Source organism: Capra hircus, chromosome 17 (assembly GCF_001704415.2).
Source record: "Capra hircus breed San Clemente chromosome 17, ASM170441v1, whole genome shotgun sequence".
Classification (NCBI taxonomy): domain Eukaryota; kingdom Metazoa; phylum Chordata; class Mammalia; order Artiodactyla; family Bovidae; genus Capra; species Capra hircus.
Genome location: NC_030824.1, coordinates 68501495 through 68516528, shown reverse-complemented (window position 1 = coordinate 68516528; position 15034 = coordinate 68501495). Strand labels below are relative to the sequence as shown.

At 40.7% G+C, this 15034-nt stretch overlaps 1 pseudogene across 1 annotated transcript; it reads left to right on the top strand.

Annotated features, from left to right (window-relative positions):
• Positions 2386-12295, top strand: LOC108637897 (annotated as a pseudogene). The gene is made up of 6 exons (XR_001919417.1): positions 2386-2710; positions 5656-5893; positions 6918-7058; positions 8858-9012; positions 9502-9628; positions 11041-12295. The product of XR_001919417.1 is annotated as a guanylate cyclase soluble subunit beta-1-like (transcript).

The window sequence follows — 15034 nt, the reverse complement described above, 5'->3', positions numbered from 1 at the left end:
TAGAACAGTAGAAACATAATTATAAAACTTGTTGTTAGGTAATATTTATACATTTTTAATTTGTATAGTCAAAATGTATGCATATTATTTAGTAACAGTTGACAAAGCATGTTTTAGAGGGCTATTGATTAAAAATTTAAAGTCCAAATAATCACTTTTCACTTGAAAATATTGTTTCAAAATTTCTGAAAAAATTAATGGATTTTGTAACAGCCTTCTTTAAAATATTAAAATTTTAAAAATTATTGTTATAAATATATTAATATATATAATTATAATAAAAATCTGGTATTAAAGATTATATAAGACTAATGATGAAGTTTTTCCCCTGAGAATATATTATGAAAATAAGAGAGACAAAATTAGGGAATGTAAACTCATATTTTTATTAATAACCTCCATTAATCAAACTGTATCTGCATCTGCTATCAATAAATATCTTTTCTTCTGCCTTTTTCCAAGTTGAGCATTGTAGAAAGATAACTTTTAAATAGAGACAGTTCTTATTCAGGGAGAGAATGGTTTCTTTGGAAGTACAGGCAGAAATTTGGAGTCTACTTGCTAATTATCATATGCAGAAATAGGATACATAGTAATATAATCACCAGTTGTTATATGGACTTGTGTGTGTGTGTGTGCTCACTCAGTCGTGTCTGACTCTTTGCTACCCTTTGGACTGTTGTAGCCTGCCAGGTTCCTCTGTTCATGGGATTCTTGAGTAGGTTGCCATTTTCTCCTCCAGGGGATCTTCCTGACCTAGGGATTGAACCTGAGTCTCTTGAGTCTCCAGCATTGGCAGGTATAGTCTTTACCACTGAGCCACCTGAGAAGCCTTCTTATATGGGAACTGCTCATGTGTATAAAAAAATTGGTACTCACATTCCATAAGATACCAACTAAAAGCACTTTAACTTGTGAAATGTATAGTTCCAGGAGGATAGGATAGTGTGGGGCTTCCCTGGTAGCTTAGCTGATAAAGAATCTGCTTCCAATGCAGGAGACCCAGGTTTGATTCCTGGGTCGGAAAGATATTCTGGAGGAGGGCATGGCAACCCACTCCAGTATTCTTGCCTAGAGAATCCCATGGACAGAGTAGCCTGGCAGGCTACATATAGTCCATGAGGTTGCAAAGAGTTAGACACAACTGAAGAACTAAGCACACAGCTCATTAAGATAATAATAAGTTTTTTGAACAATGACATGATTTGATTTTCTCTCTCAATATGAGCATTTTAATGATTCATTTTCAGTTTAAACTTATAGACTTTTTTTTTCTCTACTAATTGGCCAGTCTTGAAACCACTGGTGGATGATCTGGCTTCTTTCCTGAGGGGTGTGTGTCAACAATAGCCTCTTTGATTGTTTTATTTTCCTTTATTGGTGTGCTCATTTTTTGCTTTTTTAATGGACATTCTGAGAATATATTTCAGGGAGACATTTTGTTAATCCAAAATCCTTTAGTAAATTCACAACACAATTATGTCAGTTTAGAGAAATTATTATTATGAATGACTGGAAATAGTTATTTGGCATTTAAATAATTAAAGCCAGTAATGTAACCTTAAGATATTTTAACCAAAGACTAAATTTTTAAAAAAACAGTCTAATTTTTATTTACCAGATCTTCACTGAATCAATAAATATTACATTTTCTAAAAATGACAAGTCACAAAGACGCATACAATTCAGCAAAAATAAATAGATGAAACAAATAAGCCAAAGAAAATAAGAGTAACAGAAGAAAGTGGAGCCAGAAATTAGAGTAGTGTGTAAAAATACATGTTAGAAGTCAAGAGTACAGAAAATTCGTGTTGAAGATGGGTCATAAATCTGGTGTCAACCTCTAGTCATTGTGTCTGAAAGAGAAAACAACTAGTTACAAGAATCGTAGATTCCATAAGATGACAATCAACTAGTTTTGTAGAAGCAGCATTATTATCCTGGATGTAAAAGAGAGTAAAGATAACTTTTTTCCAAGACTGCGTTTTTGATGTGGACCATTTTTAAAGTCTTTGTTGAATTTGTTACAACATTGCTTCTGTTTTGTGTTTTGTTTTTTTGGCCTCAAAGCATGTGGGATCTTTGCTTCCCAACAAACCCGCACCCCTGCACTGGAAGACGAAGTCTTCACCACTGGACCGCCAGGGAATTCCCAAGATAACTTTTTCTTCATTTCTTTATAGTGAGGAAAACCTCTGGCCAATATAAACAGCCTTGAGATTAAAAACCTGAGTGGGTTTCATAAAGCAACATTTCACATTATCTTTCAATTTAGGCTGACGACATAAAAAAATGCAGTTTGGCAAAACTGCATTTCAAGTTCACTTCTCTTTGATAGATGTTTACATATTAAGAAGAATGAAGTCATAGTCCTCTTGCTTTTATTGAGTTTTCTTCAGCCTGACCTTTTGAATGGCAGGCAGTGGCAGGATTAGACTCCTTGATGGAAACCAGGGTGGTGTTGCCGTGGGAGCATGGGGTCTGACTGTGTGTCCTTCTCCTTATGACAGTGTCATGAACCTGGATGACCTGACCCGGCGAGGGGCTGTATCTGAGTGACATCCCTCTGCACGATGCCACTCGGGACCTCGTGCTCCTAGGAGAGCAGTTCAGAGAGGAGTACAAGCTGACCCAGGAACTGGAAATCCTTACGGACAGGCTGCAGCTCACGTTACGAGCCCTGGAAGATGAAAAAGAAAAAGACGGACACGTAAGAATGTAACCTCTGGTTACAGATGACAGGCAGGGCTATCCTGCGTGGTGGATTCAGTGGCTCTCCTGTACTTAAGGCTGACAGACTGTGACTGGGTCCAAGCTCAGGTTACTTGCCTCATGACAGGCCAGTAAATCCAGAGATGGGGTGTTGGGGCAAGGAATAGAGACTTCATTACGAAAGCCAGCAGATGAAGATGGTGAACTCGTGTTCCAAAGACCTGTCTTGCCCGAGTTAGCATTCAGGCTCTTTTAACTGAAAGGGGAGGGACTCAAGCCAAGCGTTTCCTGGTTCCCAGCAGCCTCCAGAGGGGGTGTGTTAATTTCTTCAGGTGGGCCTTGTCAGGACATTTCCTGTGAGCTGAATAAAGATATTTTAGCTTAATGCTTATCACCTGGGAGGCAAAGTGTCCAGAGATTGGACATTACATATAATTTAGGCTTCAAGGCAACATCACTTTAGTGATTGAATAGTAATAGCATACAAAGGTTCTTCTCTGTACAAAGACTCCAAGTTGTGGAACCTGTCGCAGTTACGGAGTCCTAAATAAACTCTTCCGCATCACTTAAATCTGTCAGGTACACAGAAAGAAATCAGTCATAATAGTAATGGGGATATGTCTTCTAATTTTACACACGAAGCTGAAAGAATATGCGACAAATCATGTCTCTGCAAATCATTAGAATAACTCAAGTGTGTGTTTCAAGTCTGACTGCCCGCTCATCCATTTCTTCACACAGGAGTGTGTACCGAGAATCCTCTCTGTGCCAGGGCTGCCAGGTGCTGGGGTACACTGAACACTGAGCTTAGATTTGGCCATTATATTTTCAAAGAGTTCTTGAATGCCAAATTATTTTAGGATTTGGCACATATGAATCTGACAGACTGTAGTGTCGTCTATGATGACAACGATTACATCTGTAATTCGATTCACGAACAAAAGTATCAAAATACAAAACTATACAAAACTATGAACAGTGCTTTAAATTTTGAAATAGTGGGCAAGTGACATATAAGATCGTATTTCATTTTCAAGTAATTTATTTAAACAAATACACATTGTGCATACCACTTGGCCTTGCTTGAGGAATAGAGATATATTAGAAGTATATTAATTAAAATTAATTAAAAACACGAAATCACTGACTTGCATAAGAGAATTGTACGCAGGGTCTTATGTGTTCATTTTTAGCATTTGTATAATAGGAAGCAATCTTAGAGAATTGACCTGACCTTCCTTCCTGTAGGACTATTTCACTCTACTTGACACCATAGCATTGGTAGCAGAATCACTTCCTGTGATGTCTGATGTCTAATCAGACTTTCTTGCACTGATACATGTGTTGTTGCCCATGGATGGATGCAAGGTAAACATGTCAACTGTTTGTCAACAGCATAGATGGATAGAGAATCCAGGTGAATGTCTATCTTTGTCCTTAGCCTCTTCCTTCACTTCTCCTACTCTGTATAATTGAAGATGAAAATAATAGTTTATTTGAGATCACTTTATTTTCCTTGAAGCCCTAACCCCTTAGTCTTTCCAGGTATTTTTCAAATCTCCACAAGTATACGGGATGAGGCAGGTACTCAAAATCCCTCCTACTGCTCAAGAAACAACTCAAAATTGTATATTTTATTAGTATGTGGAACAGCTTCCTTCATGAAAAATAATACATTGTGAGATGGTGTTTAGAACTGAGGCTCAAAAGTTGTCTGAATTTGTTAAGTTTGAGTTGCTCAGATCCTGCTCGGCTGTTAAATTGGAAAATCACCCAGGTTTCTCTCTTTGTTGATATTTGATTTTCAAAGTGATTTAATTATAAACATTGACTACGAATTTTCGTTGAAATGAAGTCATGCTACTGTTCACATGTAATATTCAAAATAGCCTTAAAGCATTTTATAAAATGTTCTATGTTTGAGAGTGAGAATAAAAGACTGAAGAAATTCCACTGAAGCTAGGAAAAAAATGTGACCTCAGCTTCTTAAACCTAGCCCTGAGTGACAGCTGGCTTCGGGGAGAAATAGGCTGGGAGGTGTCGTTTGCTCCTCTGGTTGTCTAGCCCAGGAGACTCTCAGGTCTCAGCTCTCACCTCCTGTGTGCTTGCTCCCCTCCTCCCCACACCAGTGTCTTTTTGTGCCGTTGGCCTGGTCTCAGGATCGTCAATGAGAATGAGATCTTTTCTTTTCTAGACCAGTTTCTTACCTGCTTTATCAGTTTCTTCCGCAGAGAAGTGAGGCAGGAAGGAAAACCCGTTTTCTTTTTTCTTCCTTCTTTCCTTCCTTTCTTTTGCTGAAGTCTAGTTGATTTACAGTGTTGTGTTAGTTTCGGGTATACAGCACAGCGATTCATTCATACATGTATATTCTTTTTCAGATTCTTTTTCTTTAAGGATTATTACAAAATGCTGAGTATAGTTCCCGGTGCTGTACAGTAGGTCCTTGTTGGGGACATCTGTTTCATGTCAGGTGACAAATGTTGAGGCAGCCAGCTTGCCCCTGAGAGGTGACTGTGTCCCTGGGAGCCCATGGTGTTGCAAGAGTCAGACACAACTTAGCAACTACACCACTACCACCACACCACAGAGCTAAGTGCTGGAATGACTTCTTTCATCCCATGAATATCGCAGTTGGGGAGTGGAAACACAAGGCACAGAGAACAACTTCAGCTTCCTGGTGTCTGTCCTTTGTTTTGTCTGTTTGTTTTGTGTGGCTTATTTTGATATACTTTGAATTGGTTTGGATTGGGAGCGGTTTGGATTGGTTTAAAACAAACCAATTGTTTATATTTTCTAGCCTTGACTTATGAATGTGGCTAATGATGGCTCCTAGCAGAGCCCTCACTGTGCACACGGCACCAGAGGCGCTAAAGTGGGCAGTAGAAGCACGGAAGCAGCTCGCAGCAGCTCTCATGCTGGCTCTGTCCTGCTCCCTCTGGACAGGTTGCTGTATTCCGTGCTCCCTCCATCTGTGGCCAACGAGCTGAGGCACAAGCGTCCGGTGCCCGCGAAGAGATATGACAACGTGACTATCCTCTTCAGCGGCATTGTGGGCTTCAATGCCTTCTGCAGCAAGCACGCGTCTGGGGAAGGGGCCATGAAGATTGTCAACCTCCTCAACGACCTCTACACTAGATTTGACACTCTGACGGACTCCCGGAAAAATCCATTTGTTTATAAGGCAAGTCCATGCCCTGTCTGAATGCAGTGCCATTCATTACTCTGAATTTTCAGACCCTGTCTTCCAATGGCACGGCAGTCACAGTCCCTGACTGTAGCCCTGCAGCCTGGGTACAGTCAGCTCTCATGCCTTCATTGTTTACCATTTTCTTAAATAATTACCTCTTGTTCTAAAATAGTCTCTTCCCTGTTCCTCAAATGAATGGAGCAGATGCTTCCCTAGTTAAAATATTTAGCAACTTATTTGCACTTACGTGAATAAATCTGTACACGTGGTTTATCACACATAATATAAATGTAGCATTTGTTTCAGTGCTCTGCCAGAGATATTTTTACTGAAAGGTATAAATGATTTGCACAGTAGAGAAGTCAGGGAGCATAGGAGGGGTGCCAGGGACTCAGACCTGCTTTTAGATAACATCAACTGGAAATAAACATTCATAAGGCATTTCTGCCCATGGTTTCGGTTAGAAAAGAATTAAAACATTGAAAAAATGAGGTCAGTGGAATATTGCTTAGTAAAGGCAAGAATGTGATCTAAAACCGTCCCCAGGCATCTGGAGTCATAGCAGTGCCCCAGGGACTATTTATTTTTATGGCCATTCCTGAGGAACAGTGTAACACGGTGTGAGCACATCATAAAAATAAATGGTTAATGACCAGAATGAACCACTGAACTTAGGGAAGTGGCGCTTGGGCCCATCAAACCATCACTGTTTTAAGGGGAAATAGGGTCGTAAATTATTCTGCTGGGTCATAAGGATGTCTAAGGTGAGAAACTAGGACTTACTAAAAGAAAAATAACGCTGTGTTCTGTCCCTGCCTGTAATCAGACTTCAAGTGCCAGGTGTGTACATTTTAAATACTGACCAGTTTTCTTCTTCTTGGCATCGAATATATTAGAATTTTAAGAGATTCAGGGGAGGAAAGTTGAAAGTTATTGATGGCAATTGGAAAAGCATGTTTTGTGTAAGGGTGGCACATGAATCAGTCCTGCTTGTACTAACCAGTCTGTGCCCTACCAGGTGGAGACTGTTGGGGACAAGTACATGACGGTGAGCGGGCTGCCCGAGCCGTGCATCCACCACGCACGGTCCATCTGCCACCTGGCCTTGGATATGATGGAGATTGCTGGCCAGGTCCAAGTAGACGGTGAATCTGTTCAGGTTAGTAGGTAAAACACATATTTTAATGGTAGTAGTAGGCCTTTTGTTGGAGAAGGAAATGGCAACCCACTCCAGTATTCTTGCCTGGAGAATCCAGGGACAGAGAAGCCTAGTGGGCTGCTGTCTATGGGGTCGCACAGAGTTGGACACGACTGAAGTGACTTAGTGGCTAGCAGGCCTTTTGTACAACTGATTTATATTCTTGACCAGCTAATCATTAATTATGCATAAGGAATTGCATCTTGACAACAAAGATTAAATATTTTTAATGTTGTAATTGAAGTATATTTTACAATGCTGTTAGTTTCTACTGTACAGCAATATGATTCAGTTATATACATATGTATGTACATTTTTTTCATATTCTTTTCCATTATGGTTTAATGCAGGATACTGAGTAGAGTTCTCTGTGCTATACAGTAGGTCCTTGTTGTTTATCTATTTTATCTATAGTAGAGTATATCTGCTGATCCCAAACTCCTATTTTATCCCTCCTCCACTCCCTTTCCTCTTGGGTAACCACGGGTCTGTTCTCTGTGTCTATGAGTCTGTTTCTGTTTCATGGGTAAGTTCATTTGTGTCAAATTTTAGATTCCACATATAAATGGTATCATATGATATTTGTCTTTGTCTGACTTATTTCACCGGAGAAGGCAATGGCAACCCACTCCAGTACTCTTGCCTGGAAAATCCCATGGATGAAGGAGCCTGGTAGGCTGCAGTCCACGGGGTCACTAAGAGTTGGGAACGACTGAGCGACTTCACTTTCACTTTTCACTTTCATGCATTGGAGAAGGAAATGGCAACCCACTCCAGTGTTCTTGCCTGGAGAATCCCAGCGACGGCGGAGCCTGGTGGGCTGCCGTCTATGGGGTCGCACAGAGTCGGACACGACTGAAGTGACTTAGCAGCAGCAGCAGACTTATTCACTTACTATGCTTGGTCCCTCCATGTTGCTGCAAATGGCATTATTTCATTCTTATGGCTGAATAATATTGTATTGTATATATGTACTACGTCTTCCCTATCCATTCATCTCTCAATGGATGCTTAAGTTGCTTCTGTGTCCTGGTTATTGTAAACAGTGCTGCTGTGAACATTGGGGTGCACGTGTATTTTTGAATTAAAGTTTTCTTTGGATGTGTGCCCTGCAGTGGGATTGCTGGATCATATGGCAGTTCTAATTTTAGTTTTTTAAGGAACCTCCATGCTGTTCTCCATAGGGGCTGCACCAATTTATATTCCCAGCAACAGTGTATGAGGGTTCCATTTTCTCCATACCCTCTCCAGCATTGTTATTTGTAGACTTTTTAATGATGGCTGTTCTGACCAGTGTGAAGTGATACTTCATTATAGTTTTGATTTGCATTTCTCTAATAATTAGTGATGTTGAGCATTGTTTCATGTGCCTTTCGGCATCTGTATGAACAAAGACTAATATTTTATTGAATCTATTATATTCTTCCATAGAAATGGGAAATCTGTCCATCTATTTGAAATTACCTTCCTTATTCCATGTGCTGGAAGTCATGAGGATGAGATTAAAACCCCCTGTCCCTTCTGGTTTATTTTTTAAAATCTCTTTCCTAAATCTAAAGTAAGTGTCCAGATTCATACTTTTGAAAGCTTCAAAGAATGTTTCTCTTGAAAGCCAGATTGTGTGAGGGATTTTGTCTGTAATATGTTTGGAGTTCTGGAGAATTCTTATGATTTTTATATGATGACTCTGAATTCTTTAGTCTAGCGTGAGCAATAACCCCTATTATTGAATGTATTGAACCAGAGCTTTGATTCTGCAGATAACGATCGGGATCCACACGGGGGAGGTAGTTACCGGAGTCATAGGACAACGGATGCCTCGCTACTGTCTCTTTGGAAACACTGTCAACCTCACAAGCCGGACAGAAACCACTGGAGAAAAAGGGAAAATAAATGTGTCTGAATATACATACAGGTCAGAGAACACATCTAGGATCTCCTGACTAGAAACATGTCTCTTTGCAGCTGCTTTAATTCCCTGGGTGATTTTATTACCTTTTACAGTTATCAACTCTGCTTTTAGGATTACTATTATTTTTCAATTAAAAAAAATGGTGCATTTTTCTTTTTTTGGTCACACCATGGTATATGGGATCTTAGTTCCCCAACCAGGGATCAAACCTGGGGTCCCAGCATTGGGAGTATGGAGTCTTAACCACTGGACCACCAGGGAAGTCTTTGGATTATTTATTTTTTGTTTGAGAAGATTGTGTCATTATTTTGGTTTTAAATGATTCTACAGACTCTTAGGAATTTCTGCTGTGGTATTGTTACTAAAGCCTTGAGGTACATTTAAATAATTTACTGTGTGTCATTCCTGTCTCCGTTTATAACTTTGATGTATGTTACTTTCTCTGTGTGACCATACACCAAGCTTCTCTGCCTGTTCCCTGTCCCCTTTTAGATGTCTCATGACACCAGAAAATTCAGACCCGCAATTCCATTTGGAGCACAGAGGCCCCGTGTCCATGAAGGGCAAAAAGGAGCCAATGCAAGTTTGGTTTCTATCCAGAAAAAATACAGGAACAGAGGTATGACTCATCAGAGTATAATTCCTTTTTTAAGACAGGGAATGAATATGGGGAGCTAAATCATAATCTCTGAAAATGTGTTTCATTTGCAAAGAATTCTTGCTTACATGAACATGTAAGTACAGCAGTGGAAACGCTGACCCATTAGTGCGCTGGTTAGAACAATGCAGCTTCTAGGGGAGACCTGATGGCTGACAGTTTTGTCCTCTAATGAAATTAAAACCAAAAGCACTGGAGAGAGAAGCCCTGGTTTTGGTTCTTCTGCCATAATCTGGCTAGAAACCCACAAGTGAGTGGGCGGTGAGGGGCATCCCTGGCCCCCTCCCCAGTGCCTTGGGTTGCCACGTGGTCACTCCCAGGGCTGAGACACGACCATCTTCAAGGGTGGTTTCCTAACCACAAAGCTCCAGATCCTTCTAAGGCCATGCCATCGCCTTGTGGAGTGTTTGGGGATCTTTGGACATACTAATCCCTGGTGAGTCTTTCCTGGAGTTCAGTTCAGTTCAGTCGCTCAGTTGTGACCAACTCTTTGTGACCCCATGAATCGCAGCACGCCAGGCCTCCCTCCATCACCAACTCCTGGAGTTTACCCAAACTCATGTCCATCGAGTCGATGATGCCACCCAACCATCTCATCCTCTGTCGTCCCCTTCTCCTCCTGCTCCCAATCCCTCCTAGCATCAGAGTGTTTTCCAATGAGTCAACTCTGCACGAAGTGGCCAAAGTATTGGAGTTTCAGCTTCAGCATCAGTCCTTCCAATGAACATCAGGACTGATCTCGAGAGAAGAGGGATTTATGCATGTCCAGAATCTAAATACTTCCTCAGGGAAGGTGTAGGTTCATGCTCATGCTATGGCTGCACTCCAGCCAGAACCCGTGTGCTGGGGGGTAGCACTGGGGTGTGCTCGGGGGTCCTGTGGTCCACTGTGGCTCACGACACCAAGGTCCTGCCAGCCTTGCCCCTCTTTCAGTGGCCTGCGTCAGAAACAAGCCCGATGCTCTATTCCCTGTTGATGTACTGATTCTGTAGAGGGAGAGAGACTTTTCGACTGTATATATTTTCCTGGATGTGCACATTCCCTAAAAATGCTTTTAGAATAGAAGTCATAAAAGGAATGAAATGCCAAGTTGTAAAATATTTATCTTTATCTTCTTTTCACTTTAAATAATTTACTTCTGGCACTAGCATGCTTCCTGATGTTCTTCTGATAAATTAGTTTGCCTGAAGCATTGTTCCTTTTGTTTGGGTGGCTCTGTTTCAGCCAACCTGATGGTGGGAATGGCTTAAAAAAGTGGTAGATATGAATGCAGAGCAAATTTTATTTAAAAAAAAAGAAAGAAAATATTTTGAATTATCTACAAGCTTTCTTATCACTGAAAACTAATCCCCTATTTACTTCACTTTTTAAAGGAAGCAGAGCAGGATGAAAACTGAATCTTGGACTGTGGGGTTAAGATCGCAGGATGAGGTCCAGTCTCCCCCTAACAGATGCCGTGCCTGGGACCAGTGATTCCCTCCGTCCTTTTCCTGTTTCCCCAAGCCGTTCTCCTGTGTATCTCTTTCCTTATTCATTATTCAACTTTAGCTCTGCTTTTGATTATTTTTGAGGTTTAGTATGTTATCTGAAGTTTGGCTTTGTGTGGCTGATGTGAGCTTCACATGTCTTCAGATCGACTATGCATCGCCTGGCATGGTGGTTTTCAGGTAGTGGGCACCCAATAAATATTTGGTGAATTTAATTAAATGAAACTGAACGGTATTCAGCCATGTGTGTATGTATGTATATATATATATATACATATATATATATATATATATCATGGTTTTCCATATTTGTTCAGTGTCTCTATATGTGTATATTTTAATGACTATAACATATAAAAAGGTTTTATTGTGTTGGTGCATATCATTATAGAAATCGTTTTCTAAAGGAGTGAATTCAGAATTTTAGGGGAAAAATGCAATATAGTTTCAGACTCCCCAGATAAGAATATATCATGCTAAGAAAACAGTGTCTATTTAGAATTATGTTAATTTCCCTTCAGAAATAGAGAATATACTTCTTTGCTATTAAACTATCAGGTTTTCATTCAGATCATGTGGCAATTACAGTTCCTCTAAAATGCTATCCTTTGCATTGTATCCTTTGTGTTATAAATCTCATTAACCCCATGCAGCTGTTGGTGAAGGCAGCACTGTTTGACAATGAGCTATTGCATTAGTTTGGAGGAAACGTTATGGACTCTAACTGCATCCAAGGATGAAGCTGGAATCACAGCTGGGGTGTTTCGGTTGGTCAGAGCCCATCTTGGCCCTTTCTTCCCAGAAATGAGCTCCTTTGTCTTAGCTCACAAGAACTTGATTCTATCCAGGGTGCCATCTTGAGAAAAGTTACTTTAATTTCAACATAGAATGCATTCCTGTTAGAATCATCACCTGTTGTTCTTCATTATCTCTGATAATTTATTAATATCTATCTTTATAAAATACAGGACCACTACTTTTGTGTAAAAATGTTTGTCTTTAAATTTAGCATTTCCTATCAGCACGTTGATAACTTGTATAAATGTTCCATGTTCATGTGTAAGAGAACCTGTAATAAATTATTTTTTCCACTTGTCTCTAGATGGTTTTTGATTCAATAAAAATGATGTGAATGCTCTTATTGGTCTTTTGACTAGTGCCATTTTTGGAAAATGTCTTATCATTTTGCCTCTGATAGACTTTCATTTTGATTCCCTGCTGTTATGGTAAAGCTGGGTGGCTCCTATTCCTCAGGACTATTCCCATATGATATCTTTTTTTAGGATCAACACAGTGACAGCAGCAAGACCAGCACTGGGTGGTGGGGGAGTGGATACACAGATACATGGGAAGTGACATCAGCTCTTGAAGAGCTCCCCACATTTTGGGAGTGAAAGACATGTATCTAAGTAACTAAACTATTTGATATTCATCGTGCTTTTATTGTTCAGTTGCTCAGTCATGTCCAACTCTTTTTGACCCCATGGACTGTGGCACACCAGGCTTCCCTGTCCTTCACCATCTTGCTCAAACTCATATCCATTGAGTCTATGATTCATATTGATAAAACATATTCAAGACACAGAAAGAATACTTTGAGAATGAGAACCAAGAGGGATCAGAGGGAGGAGGAGGGAACCAGCTGGATTTTGTGATGGTTTTGTCTAAAGCTGAATGAATTCATCCCTTCTCTGTGGTTTCCTTCTGTTCAGCCCTCTTGCGTACCACCAAAAAAAAAACTCCCCCCAAGACCCAAAATGTTATGTAAAGATAGGAGTTCCTCACTTTGAATTGAGGGTATATGTCTGTGTTTTTTTGTGGGGGAGCTTCCCAGGTGGCTCAGTGGTAAAGAATTCGCCTGCCAATGCAGGAGATGCAGGAGACTTGGGTTCCATCTCTGGATCAGGAAGATCCCCTGGAGGAGAAAATGGCGACCCACTGCAGTTTTCTTGCCTGGAGAATTCCATGGACAGGAGCCTGGTGGGTTAATGTTCATTAGGTCACAAAGAGTTGGACACGACTGAGTGACTCAGCCAGTCAGTTCAGTTGCTGAGTTGTGTCCAGCTGTTTGTGACCCCATGGACTAAGCGCACACAAATATATTTTGGAACCAATTCATTATTCCATTTTATTTGCATCTATGATTCACCGTATGATGTGTTCTGTTTCTTTGTCATTGAAGGGTGTAATGTTGCGATTTGTAATAAAAATTCTACATGATGGGTCCTAGTCCCTATCCTTATTTTTGGCTCAGAGCTCTGAAAACCACAGGAAATTCCTAAGTGATGAAAAATGACAAAGGCACCTATTGTTACATTAATAAAGTGACTCTGAGACTTCAGTGGGGTGGGGGCTGAAGGTGACTGTTGCCAGGTGAGCCGACTAGGAATCCCACCCTGATCTCCCTTTTCTGGGAGGGGAGAGGGTGGTTGTCATTTAGTCGCTAAGTCTTGCCCTACTCTTGTGACCCCATGGACTGTAGCCTGCCACGCTCCTCTGTCCTTGTGAGGGGAGCAGGTTTGGAGCTTAAATCCTTGCCAGGCCTCTGTGATGAAGCCTCCATAAACCTCAAAGGTTGGAGAGCTTTTGGGCTGGTGGGCAAGGGGAATATCTGGTGGGTGTGAAGCTCTGTGTCTTTCCATCAGGCTGTTTCTGAATCACATCCTTTCATGATAAACCAGTCATCTAGTTAGTAAAATGGTTCTCTGAGTTTGTTTTTCTCTAGCAGAATAATCAAACCCAAATAGGGAGTGTAGGAACCTTGGCCCTATAGCCAGTTGGTCAGAATCGCAGGTGACAGCATGACTTTGCCTTGGTCTCTGAAGTGGGGGATGTTCTTGCAGTACTGAGCCATTAACCTGGGGAACTGGATGTTATCTTTGGGTCGACGGGGTCAGAACTGAGTTGAAGTGTAGGACATCCGGCTGGATTCTGAGAACTGCTCTGTGGTGTGTGAAGAAAACACACCCCACATTATAAATGGGTGCAGATTGTTGAAGGGGAAAAAGGAACCAATTCTCTGCTCACCTCTAAGATTTCCCTTTGCAACCTCGCTAATGGCTCTCAGAACCGCTAGAGGGCAGCAGAGGATGCTGTTTAGAATCTAAGGGCCGGATAGGGGAGTGAGGACACAGGGTCTCTCACAGGAAGTGCTGTTCGCTCACCTTCTTGGCTCAGCACTGAAGGGCACTTCCTGTGTGCATCCTCGAATTTTTCCCTCCCACCGTCCCTTACCGACAGTCAAAAGTATACCATAAAAATAATTGTTTTTACCGCATTATGACTATTCGTGTAGCTTGAAATCTATTCACACGTATCATGGTCAGAAATTTCACCCACAATTTTCATGCTAATTCTGTAGGAAGGTGTGAAAATTTGTTAAAACAAGCAATTTGCTCAAGAAACTATAATTTCGTAGAGTCATTTTAGGTGAGCTAAGTTGCACGTAGCTCATGTTAAAATGATTGCTTCTTGCTACTTCTACCATATTGGAGAGATGACATATAATAGGGTAGATTTTTAAAATCCAAACTAAAACAAAAATCACTATACAGAGAGTTGAGAGCCCATATCCAGTTAATGCAAGGCTAACCCTGTGACCTTGCCACATTCTCTAACTTCTTAAATCCCTGATCTGTGAAAAGAGCTGGTCAAGATGATGTCTAAAGAAGATTCTTGCTCTGAAATTCCAACATTTCTTTGGTGAAAGTTCCAGAGCAGGGATGCTGTGATTTTGGCCTGACTGCTGGGGAATTCTCAGAAAAACAATCCAAATTCTTAACTGAACTCTTTTTAATAGTCAAGGAACAATGAGATCAACTGGGGGGCTTTAAAGCAAATTTCTAAGAAATAAACAGCTCTCTGGAAAACACCTGCTGAA